Genomic DNA, 11,354 nt, shown 5'->3' with positions numbered 1-11,354 from the left:
CTGTTTTCTCTGGTACGTGTGTATAAGATCACTCAAACCCTTGTCTTCTGTTCTCATCTTCAGTTCCACATAATTGTCATTACATACTGTTGTATTAGCTCCCACCGACTGTATTTCAACCTTATGTCTCTGAACGGTTCCTTTTACCCTACTTCTTGAGGCAGGAGAAATCTAGGTGTGGCCGTTGCATTAGGAATCAATGAACAGACAAAAACAGGGGTTACTCAATTTCTCTCTCCTCACTGCCCGCATGTTGCAAAACCATATGTTTTCCTCTGTGTGGCGATGCACATAGTTAGATTTATATGGGAGTACACTTGGGTTAAAATATCCCTTCCATCTCTAAGCACAGAAACATTAACATCTGCTGGTGCATGTTCCTTGATAGTAACATTATAAAACCCACCCTTTCAAGGAACAAAGCACATAAAATATATAATGAGAAAACAGAAAATGCAAAAAAATAATAAGGAGGTAAGGAATACACTGCCTAAATTCATCTGTGTTTCCCTGATCTCATGGTGAAATATCTACTCTCCCAAATGGATGTATGAAAGTTAGACTGATACTAACCTTGTCATTCCTCCCTCTTCTCCCTCCTGCTGTTAGAGATGGGTGATGATACTGTTTTACAAAGGTAGCGGGCGGCCCTCTCTCGCAAGAACAGACATGATAACCTGTTCAGTGGTTATTAACCACTTGAGAGTTCGCAGCCACTGCTTTTACTCACTGTGCCTTTCACAGATGGGAAATATCCATTTGCATATCAGTCTTTGTCCTGCCCAGGGGCAGTCCAGTACCGAAATACAATGGCAATTCCAATCTGAACGAGAGTACCACCAGCAACCCCATACACGTGTTTCACCCTTGTTGGGGATCATCAGTGCGGTGAAGCTGATGCCTCTCTAAGCACAGTGAGAGGGAGACCACGTCTGGTTGCCCCCAGGAGACCTAGGGTTACCAATCCCAGGTTCCTTAAAAAATAGTTTTACAAAGGTAGCGGGCGCCCCTCTCTCGCAAGAACAGACATGATAACCTGTTCAGTGGTTATTAACCACTTGAGAGTTCGCAGCCACTGCTTTTACTCACTGTGCCTTTCACAGATGGGAAATATCCATTTGCATATCAGTCTTTGTCCTGCCCAGGGGCAGTCCAGTACCGAAATACAATGGCAATTCCAATCTGAACGAGAGTACCACCAGCAACCCCATACACGTGTTTCACCCTTGTTGGGGATCATCAGTGAGGTGAAGCTGATGCCTCTCTAAGCACAGTGAGAGGGAGACCACGTCTGGTTGCCCCCAGGAGACCTAGGGTTACCAATCCCAGGTTCCTTAAAAAATAGTTTTACAAAGGTAGCGGGCGCCCCTCTCTCGCAAGAACAGACATGATAACCTGTTCAGTGGTTATTAACCACTTGAGAGTTCGCAGCCACTGCTTTTACTCACTGTGCCTTTCACAGATGGGAAATATCCATTTGCATATCAGTCTTTGTCCTGCCCAGGGGCAGTCCAGTACCGAAATACAATGGCAATTCCAATCTGAACGAGAGTACCACCAGCAACCCCATACACGTGTTTCACCCTTGTTGGGGATCATCAGTGATGTGAAGCTGATGCCTTTCTGGACATCACTGAGATGGAGCCTTGCCTTTCTTCCAGAGGCTTTGATGGCTGTGGGAGTAGCTAGATCACTGTGTAATGTCCAATGAATTTAGGGTATTTCCACTTGTGCAAAAAGTTCTGAACAAAAACACGATTGCCTAGAAAGAACTGTAGCTGCTGACACTGTGATGACTATCGATTCTCGACATGCTTGTGCTGATCTGTCCAGTGGATTATGACCGTAGCGATGGGGCCTAACTTGGCGAGCTATAATTCTGAGAGATCTAGTTAGTTTGCTAAGGTACCTATGGAATTCTTCCCCAAGAATTTCAGCAGAGGTGTGTGCATCGGAGGCTGTGCGTTCAGGTGTGAGAGGAGTGTGCAGCCTCCTGCTTTTGATTATTTCATGCAGTGTGAGATGATGATTAGACCCTGGCTGATTGCACAGCGCAAAAACTGTGTAAACAGGGGCAAACAGTCCAACCAAGTCTTGTAAATACCACACAGTTTTACAATGTTTTGCTTCAAAAGATGATTTGTTAGTTATGCTATCCTGTTGGCTTGTGGGTGATGAATGGAGCACAATTTGTGTTTTATATCTAATAAAGAACAGATTTCTTTGAACATCTCATTGAAAAGGTGTGTGCCATTATATGATCTGATGACATCACATACTCCAATTGGGGAAACACTTCACACACTAGAAATGTGGCTGCTGATTTAGCATTAGGATGGACACAGGGACCTGCTTCAAACCATTGGAAGAATGGGCAACCCACAACAATTAGGTAACGAAAGTTACTGCACCTGTTAACCATGGCCATGTCGTCCATGTGCAGATGTCGAACCAGCCCTCAAGGGTGGGGCAATGTCACTTGGCCACCAGTAGTGTACATTTGGCAAGTAATTTAATTTGTTATGAAATCACTAATGAGCTCTTGAACGTTTGGAATAAACCACTCATGCTGTAAATGAGAGGTAATATGTTCTTTGTATGTGTGTGAGGGACAGAGCAACTGCTTGAGGGAGACAGAGGCAGCTCTTGGGGCATAACTGTTTTTTCCTGAAATGTGTTCCCTCCATATGACTTCTGTAGAAGACACTGCCATTCCCTTTTCTCCCATAATTATTTTTCCTGCTCGGGACTGTGTGCCTGTAGTTCAATAATCTGGGTCAGGGGAAGTGCATTGTGCAAGTGCATTGTAAGGCACCATCATTTCTACTTGTTGCAGGGAAAGTCCAGAGGACACTGTGGCATCTGTGTTTTCTAAATAAACTGCTTCTTTTGCTGCCTAATCTGCTACACTGTTACCATAAGCAATTGGGTCTGGTCTGTGTTGTTTGTGTGAGCTGTGCATTTCACTACTGCAGTTGTTTTACGGAGCTCTAATCCATCTATTAACCAGGAAAGTAATGTGGCATGCTGTATGGGTGTACTTTCTGATTTTTTAAACCCTCCCCTGTGCCATCTGGACAGGCCTGAATGTAGGTAGATGTGAAATATGCTGAATCTGAATAAGTGGTAATGGACAATTCTAGTGCACTTATGAGGGTTACAAGTTTGGCTGTTTGTGCATGGTAGTAGGACGGCCTGGCCCTTTTGCTAACACCTTTTGCTCCCCTGATTTGAAGCTCACTACTGCTGCTCCCGTGTACATTATTCCCGTGTTGTGATCAATCATTGATGAACCATCAATGAAGAGCACCGTCCCCTCTCGAGAGCGTCTTCCTTGAAGTGGGCAGTGTCATCAGTAGTGTCCTAATATTAAGTGCAATCATGTACTGTGTCAATTGGCTGTACTGTTTCTGCGATAAATGTTGCTGGATTAACAGTTTGGCACCTGACAATGTGAATGGAGGAGTTCGACAAAATCACTTCATAGCCTGATGCTCGTTGGGTGGTGAGAGTGGATTTATTTTTCTAGGATTAGGAAAACTGCATGCTCCACATAAGGGGTGACAGGGAATCCCATGGTGATAGTGGATGATTTCTGGGTGGTGAATTCAGTGGCTGCCAGAGACTGTTTGCATGGGAAGTGTTCATGCATGACTGGGTCCAGGGGGCTACTGTAATAAGCCAGAGGCTTATGTCACAGTGAAGTATTCTGTGTGAGGGCAGCCATCATCACCTGACCATTGGAATGTGAGAACAAAAATAATTGTTTTTTATAATCTGGTATGGCCAAAACTGGGACACTGGTGATTGCTTATTTAAGCTCAAACAATTTGATCATTTGTTCTGTCCAGACAATGGGCCCTTATGCTTTATGCGCTTCATTTAGCCTATGCATTAGGGGTTTGGTGTATTTTGATTAGTCAACTATCCATGCTTGACAGTAGTTGCATGAACCTAAAAACTGCTGCATCTGCTTGACCGTGGTAGGCTGTAGTGTGTTCTTTACTGCTATGGTCCTTTCTGGTGTTATATTTTTGCCTGCCAATGATATTATCTGTCCTAGGTATACACCTTCTTGCTGACAGTACTGCAGTTTGTCCTTGTCCACTTTGTAACACATCTCTGCCAATAAGGTCAGATGTTTTACTGAGTGATTCTTGCATAGCTCTTCTGTTATGCTAAAGACCAGGAGGTCATCCACATACTGAATCACTGAACTTGTTAAACCATAATCATATAGTGCCTCCGTATTATGAATATTGGCCTAAGCCCATTCGCGTTACGCAGAAAACCGCGTTTTGCAAAGTTCCGATTTTGGGTTAACTTCAGCGCCATTTCAAGACTCATCTGCCATTTTGATTTCAACTCATTTTCCATGTTCTAAAATGGTGGACTGTGTTTTCGACTTGCAGTCGAGCCGAACAACCTTTGAGTTTCGTTAATGTTTAGGCTGACCGAGAGCAGACTGTTTAACTTATTTAAAGAAAGCTTGCGCTTCATACGAACTGTCATTTAAGTGTTGTCTGCACTCACAATCCTCATCCTCGTATAAACACCAAGACAATGGAAAGAAAACTCTGGCCGTATACTTTGGCTGAGCTGCATTGTAGCGACTCTTGGAATAAGGCTCACCATGGATTCGAGAACCGACAGCATCATTGTAGTTTCATGGACATGTAAACTTGTTTAATCCCTTGTATAACATTGTAACATCTGTCATGTGAACTATACACAACTCTAGCCTGCAAATTATTAACTTGGAGAGAGGCTGGACAATATTGCTAAAATGGTATAAATATGTCTGTGTTCAGATGTCCAGTACTCTCAATCCTCACTGTGTCTGCTGGTACACACTCTGAGGTGTTGGGAGCCAGATAGCTATCTGTTTTGCTTTGTAAACTGTACAGTAATAAAAGATACTTGTATCTTTTCATCCCGTGATTGGCATATTTCATTTGTGGTACTAAGCCTCGATATTTCTTTGGTCTTTCAAACTCTGTATTTGAAGGCTGTCTAGAACCATTTCGCAACACCCTGTTAAAAATGTTAGGGTTCTCATTGTACCCCTTGGGCAAACATTTGTGTAGACATCTTTGGACCACGTAGGTAAACGCGGTAAGAGGCTGGGAGTCAGGGTGTAATGGGATGTAGAAAATGCATCCTTGCCATCTATGACAGAAAAATGGGCAGCTTTCATGGGGATGTTACACAAGATGGTGGTAGGATTAGGAAGCACTAGGAATTCTACTTCTACAATATTGTTCAACGGGTGTAAATCCTGCACCATCCTCCAAGTTGACCCATTTTCTTTTTTCACAGGATAAATATCCGTGTTACATGGGGATTCTGATGGCTATGCCATGCTGCCATAAGGCCTCTAAGGTGGAGTAAATGCCTTTCTTTGCTTCCCTTGCCATGGGTGATTTTTTTAATTGGTGCAAAACTGCTCCTAGCTTCAGCTTAATGCAAACTGCCCCATTGCTTTTTAGCAGGCCTACATCATGTGGGCCACTGTTCCACAACTAACTGGGCACCCTGTCTAGTTCTTCCTGTAAGTGTGATGATAATGTGTTGGCCAGGAGTAGTGTGTACAGTATTTCATTGACACATCCCTGTAACGCTCACCTGGTATCCACAGGGACACCACCCGACTTGGTTGGACTGCTCCCGACCTCGATTCGCCTCCCGCGGGTTCTCGTTCTGCCGAGGATCTAGTCTGGAATACAGGAGTTCTGGTTTAGCCCACAATCTCTGTCTCTCTGGGCCCACCTCCCTTGTGAACCCCAACGACCCCTTTAGAGTTTTCCTCACCTTGGATTCCGATAAAATGGCTCTCTGTCTTGCAGTTCTGTGCAGGGGTGCGTCGTGAATGGGGCGCTTCGCTGCCAAGTTGCTTCACTGGCGCGGGCCTGAGAGTCCAGACCTGCTGCGACTCAGTTCTTCAGGTAAGTCTATTGTTCTTGATATTTGTCCGTAATTGTAATTGCCCATGTTAATGTCCTCCTTCTCTCTAGGTGCAGAAGGGATGATGAAGATGTCGAGCTGGTTGAGAGGGCTGTGCTCGAGATGGTAAGTGAATGCGTGGGGCGTGGCGCTATGTGCGCTTTTGCTGTTTGCTAACCTGTGTTATTCTTCCCTTGCAGGCCGCCGTGATGTTCTGGATGGCGAGCGGCCGGGAGGATGCGGAGCGATGAGTGGATGCTGTCCGGACCGCCGTCGAGTAAGTATGAGAGCTACCCGCCTTGCCTTTCTCTTGCAGGTTGATGGAGGCCAGCACGGAAAAAACCAATAGTGAGTTCCGCTCAGGTAAGCGTGCTCCCGAATGATGCTTGAATGAGGGATGCGAACGCTTACTAATGTTATCTTTCTTTTTCCTCCTCCAGGTTGCTGCTCATAAGCAAAGAAGAGCTTCCGAGGTGACACTGGAGCGATCGACAGGAGCTGGATTGACAAGCAGGTAAGGATGGCTAATGGTGTTCTTCTTCTCTTCCTTTGCAGGCCTGGAATGCTGACGACAGATCAGGGTGAACGTCACGCTGCGAGTGCAGAGCAATGCAAAGCAAAGCGTGTGCTGCAGCTCGGGCGTGGCTTAAATAGTCTGCAGGTATCCCAGGTGCCTTCAGGCCTGACCACATCCTGGACGCGTTAGACTGCATGGTTCTGTTCTGAACTGAACCATGTGGGGGCAGCCATGTTGTTCCATTCCCATTGAGAGCTCCAGCTCCTCCTTCTGCCATATGAGCCTGGCGCCAAAGGCGCCAGGACTGACTCCAGGAGAGTTTTGGGGGCATGATTGGGCCCTTGGGGCTATGCAGGGACACTGTGATGCGGCCCAGAGGCCCCGAGTACCTGGGCCAGGGGCTATGGCCATGACATCCCTGAATCACAGCGTTGGGTCAATGCATAAAACCATCTGCCATTCAAGATCCTCCTCATCCAAACCTTAATGTATTACAATGCCTGGCTTGGTGATTGCTGCTTGCAAACATATCTTGATAATGGTGCCTGGTGCCCATTCATGCTGGAGAGATGATCAAAATAGGAACTCTGCAGGTACCCCATAGAGTAACACATCTAGATTGAGTGGTATGCCTTGCATGGCGCTGTGGCCACAGCATGCTTGTATTACTGTGACAGCCCTATCGTGGTACATGCTGGGGGTAGAAAAGAATATACCCTCCTATGAAAACCAAATGGTCATGTAGAACTTGCTCCCATGTCGACTTAAAAAGAAAATGTTCAATCCCCTATCTTCACTGCTACTCTGGGTTCCTGTTCTGGGTAAAGTATTTACTGATAGTGCTGGGCATGCCAATACTCCCTGTGGGCTGTCCTATTGAGGGTAAATGTTTGATCCTGGGAGCAAGAAAGGATTCCCCCCTAACACTCTCACTAATGTGTAGTGGGGGACTGTGGCTTGTTGCAGGGAGTTCTTATACCAACGTTGGGTAAAATGTGTTAGTGTTGTGTGGGACCTCAGGTACATGGGTCAAATTGGGACTGTGGATTAAAGGGTGGGCAATAGGCTGGGACGTTATAATTGAATGGCATGTCGGCTTGCTCCTGCAGTCTTGTGCAATGTGACCCATCTTCCAGCAAAAGCAACATTGCATTCCCGATTGGGGCTACATGTTTTCCATACCGCCTGTTCTTCCCCTATAGAAACATCCTCTACATCTCTGAAAACCTTCCGTTCGCCTCCCAAAATCTCTAGGCCCTTCTACCCACACCTGTACTGGCCTGTGTTTGGGCTAGTTATTACTGCTCCTTCCATGCTCAGAGTTTCCTCTCTACCAACTTTGCTTCTGCCTTCTGTTTATGTTCCACCCGCTACGTTATCCTTCTCCTGTCTCTGCTGGCAATAATGTGTGATGTGAGCCTGTCTCTTGGGCCATAATTTGTCTTCCATCCTAACCACTTTATTTAAAGCTGCCTGTATTTCCAAAGGGAGCGCCATGCATAACAAGTGACGTATCTGAATAAAGGTCATAGATGGATTCTGTGATTTCATCAGGGCAGCCCCATCTCTGTAGTTTTCCCCAGAGTTTTGTGCAGTTGATTGTGTCAAAGGCCTGTGAGAGGTCTATACAGGCCATGTAGAACTTCTTATCCTTCCCTCTTTCTACTTGAGCCTTCAGGAAGTTAATAATGAAGATATTTAATGACATACCCATGCCCTTTGTGAAACCTGCTTGCCATACATTCCTATGCCCGTTTCAACTGACCACTTAACCAAGTTCTTCAAAACGAATGATGCAACCACCTTTCCTACTACATCCAGAAGTGCTATTGGATGGTAATTACTTGGTTCGAATTTAGGACCTTTTTTGTAAATTGGGATAACCACTGATTTTTTTCTACGTAGATGGTATTTGACAGGTACTTATAATGTATTCGAACCTGGTCGTCATAAAAGTTGACCACTGTAACAGGTTCTCCTTGAGTAAGGCGTTCGTCATCCCATCGGGTCCTGGGGCTCAGGAGCTGTTCAATTTTATGATGATATCTTGAACATCAGCAAGCTTGATGTGTAATTGATTCCACAATGTGCATTTCTTTTGCATATTTCCTAAGGTCGTCTCATTAGGGTCATAACATTTCACGAAGTATTTGATACATTTCTCCGCTGGTATTGGGTTTATCAGAATAGCATCTTGCGATCGCTTCTCGGCCTTTTGGCTAAGATCAAGTGTAGTACCCGTTTGGGAATTTTTAAGGGATCTCTATGAGTTCCTGAAGTTGTCTTGCAGTTTACCCAGGGTTTGCCTGGGCTCAGTAGTTGGGCACCGTTGTTTTGGTGGCCCCCAGAAGAAAGATATGAAGATTTACAGAAAAGAAGAAAAAAAAAAAAGAAAGAAAAAAAAAATAAAGAAAAAAAAACAAAAAAAAAAAAGAATAGCATCTTGCGGTGCATCCAGCGCGTTAATCATGGCCCAGGTTTCAGCCATATTTGTTGATCTTACACACATTAGCATTGTCTGAGCATCCTGGAGTAGCAATTGTTTTTATGAATTTCTCGCCAGTTATGGTATTTTTGTTTTAGTTTCTGGATCTGTTGTTTTGTGTCCGGCATAAAATGTTTCATCAGTTCCCCAATTTAACTGATAAGTTCCTTTTTCTTATTGTGGATGATTTGATCAAAGACATGACACCGGCGGATTGTTAACTTATTCCCACTTACTTTTTTGATTTCAAAATTTTGCAATAGACATGAATAATCAATTGGATATCCATCTTTTTGTTGATTCTTTTGGGATATTGTCCTCTACAGATTGTGTTGGAGGGTAGATATGTTCTCCGCTTTTATCCTCAGCCTGTTTCTGCCTGGGACAGCTTCAGGGTTGCCCAAATAATGGGGTCCTTCTGGATGCTCTGTGATCAGCCAGTTCATGGAGAAGAGGTTATGATGACTGGCCGTTTTTTCCTTGATCGTTAAGGAATCTATTTGCATGATCATATTGTGAGAGACACAAATGTAGTCTATGATTTGCTCTACTTTGTTTCCTTTCCAGGTTTCCTGCCCTGGTATATCACCATACGTGTTTCCATTTAATATCAACATGTCTCTTGCAATTATAATGCTTTTCCAGTGTTGCCCCCTTAATCTGGATTCTGTTGTTAATGTCTGCGCATATTCCAGTTCTTTATCATTTTTGTCAAAACATTGGCAATTTAGGTCCCCTCCTAAAATAAGGTACGGATCAGCCCATTTGCCTCTTTCTTTGTCTATGATGTCCGCTCTGAAAAATCCTGTAGTTCCCGCATTTTTGGATTCCAGTACAGGTGTATGAGGCAAACAATCTTGTGTGATTTTTCTTGTACCCTGAGTAATTTTCCAACTAGTAGTTGGATATATGGGCTTGTGTTTTGCTCTTTGAGGGGTTCAAATTAGAGCCGGTTGCTAATAGCTATGAGGAGACCCGACATTGGACGGCATCGGTCTCCTTTAACCGCTGGGTTTAGGTAGATGGCATAGCCTTCCAAAGTTGGGTGGTCTCTCAACCAAGTCTCTAGTATATCATATCATGTTCCCCTATGATTGAATCTTTGTTGTTAAACAGGTGAGAGAACCCCCTCTTATTCCAGCTGGCCAATTTGAGCTGCTTCTTCTGTGAGGTGAGATGGAATTATGGTTTCCCTATTTTTTCCGCTAGCAGCCCCGCAGGCCATTTCCAGTTCTCCTCGCCTCCTTTGTTGTCGTTCAACCTTTTCTCCCTTTTGGTGTAATTAGGGCCTTTTCTATCCTGTCTGGACATAGATTCCCTGTTTTTAGGGACCATAGTTAGGCGTTTTCTTTGGTCATCTCCTTCCCCTTTTTGTTTCTTGCTGGTTCTTGTCTTGATCTGGGTATTTGTTCCTTCGTTGAACTAGGTTGATCGTGCTCCCTGAGGGTTCTGATATCAAATCCCATTGGTCTGAGACCGCTCACCTCATGAAGTAAGAGCTGTGCTATCAGTGTCGATGCTACATAGAGGATGACCCTATCCATCCGTTCTTTTTCTAAGAATTCGATTATGAGAAGGTCATTGGTCGAGAGAGATCTCAATGAGGGAATGTGGTAGAAAAGTCTAATTACATTCACCCTGTTCAATATTAGGCCATCCTTTGTTGGAGTCAATATTTCCAACAGCATGCTCAAGATTGATCTTCTTTGTTTAGTGTCATTAAGTCTCTTGCCACTTTACATTGTTTTCTGTTTCTCTGCTTGTTGTTGATTCCGGGTGTCCTCATCTCCATTTCTCATCTTGATTAGTCTCAGGGGAGATATTACATAATGGTCCCTTTTAGGTTTCAGTTGGTTCTCCATCATTCTTTAATGGACTTTTCCTGGCAATGGATTACTTTTTTGCTCCTTTTGAAGCGACGCAATGATTTTTGGTTCTATTTGAGGTGGCGCAGTCCTAGGTATAGCTTGGGATTATTGGTTATGTGACGTTTCCGGCTTCAATCCCAGCTGTTTACCTGATTGTTGTATATCCTCCACCATAGACTTGGTTGTTCTATGGCCACTTGTTAGCTCAATGCATTTAGGACCTACCTGTCTCATAGACCATCTTGGTATGTCGTCTACACTCTGCTCCTGCTCAGATTCCGTAGATGGAGGTTCATAAATTGGTTCATCCACCTCTGAGGTTTCATACTCCTCTTTCTCTGGGCTTGAAATAGTGTAGGTTGAAAGATTAAATATGTCATCCATATCCATATCAGATGTTTTTATTATCTGTGGTGGTTATCAACTTCTGTTTGTTCAGGTTTGATGTCTATTTAGTGAAGTAATCGCATCAGTTGCGGAATTCGTTATCATTATCCTTGCTGGTACCTCAGTACTACTTTTTGGAAGTGTGATGTTTTTA

At 44.2% G+C, this 11,354-nt stretch overlaps 1 pseudogene; it reads left to right on the top strand.

Annotated features, from left to right (window-relative positions):
- The first annotated feature begins 8,659 nt into the window (after positions 1-8,659).
- On the top strand, positions 8,660-8,726 carry LOC138581562 (U2 spliceosomal RNA; annotated as a pseudogene).
- Positions 8,727-11,354: the final 2,628 nt, after the last annotated feature.

Source organism: Ambystoma mexicanum, chromosome 3p (genome assembly GCF_040938575.1).
Source record: "Ambystoma mexicanum isolate Mex_15411 chromosome 3p, UKY_AmexF1_1, whole genome shotgun sequence".
Lineage (NCBI taxonomy): Eukaryota > Metazoa > Chordata > Amphibia > Caudata > Ambystomatidae > Ambystoma > Ambystoma mexicanum.
The sequence above is the reverse complement of the archived record's forward strand: the minus strand, read 5'-3'. Positions and strand labels throughout refer to the sequence as shown.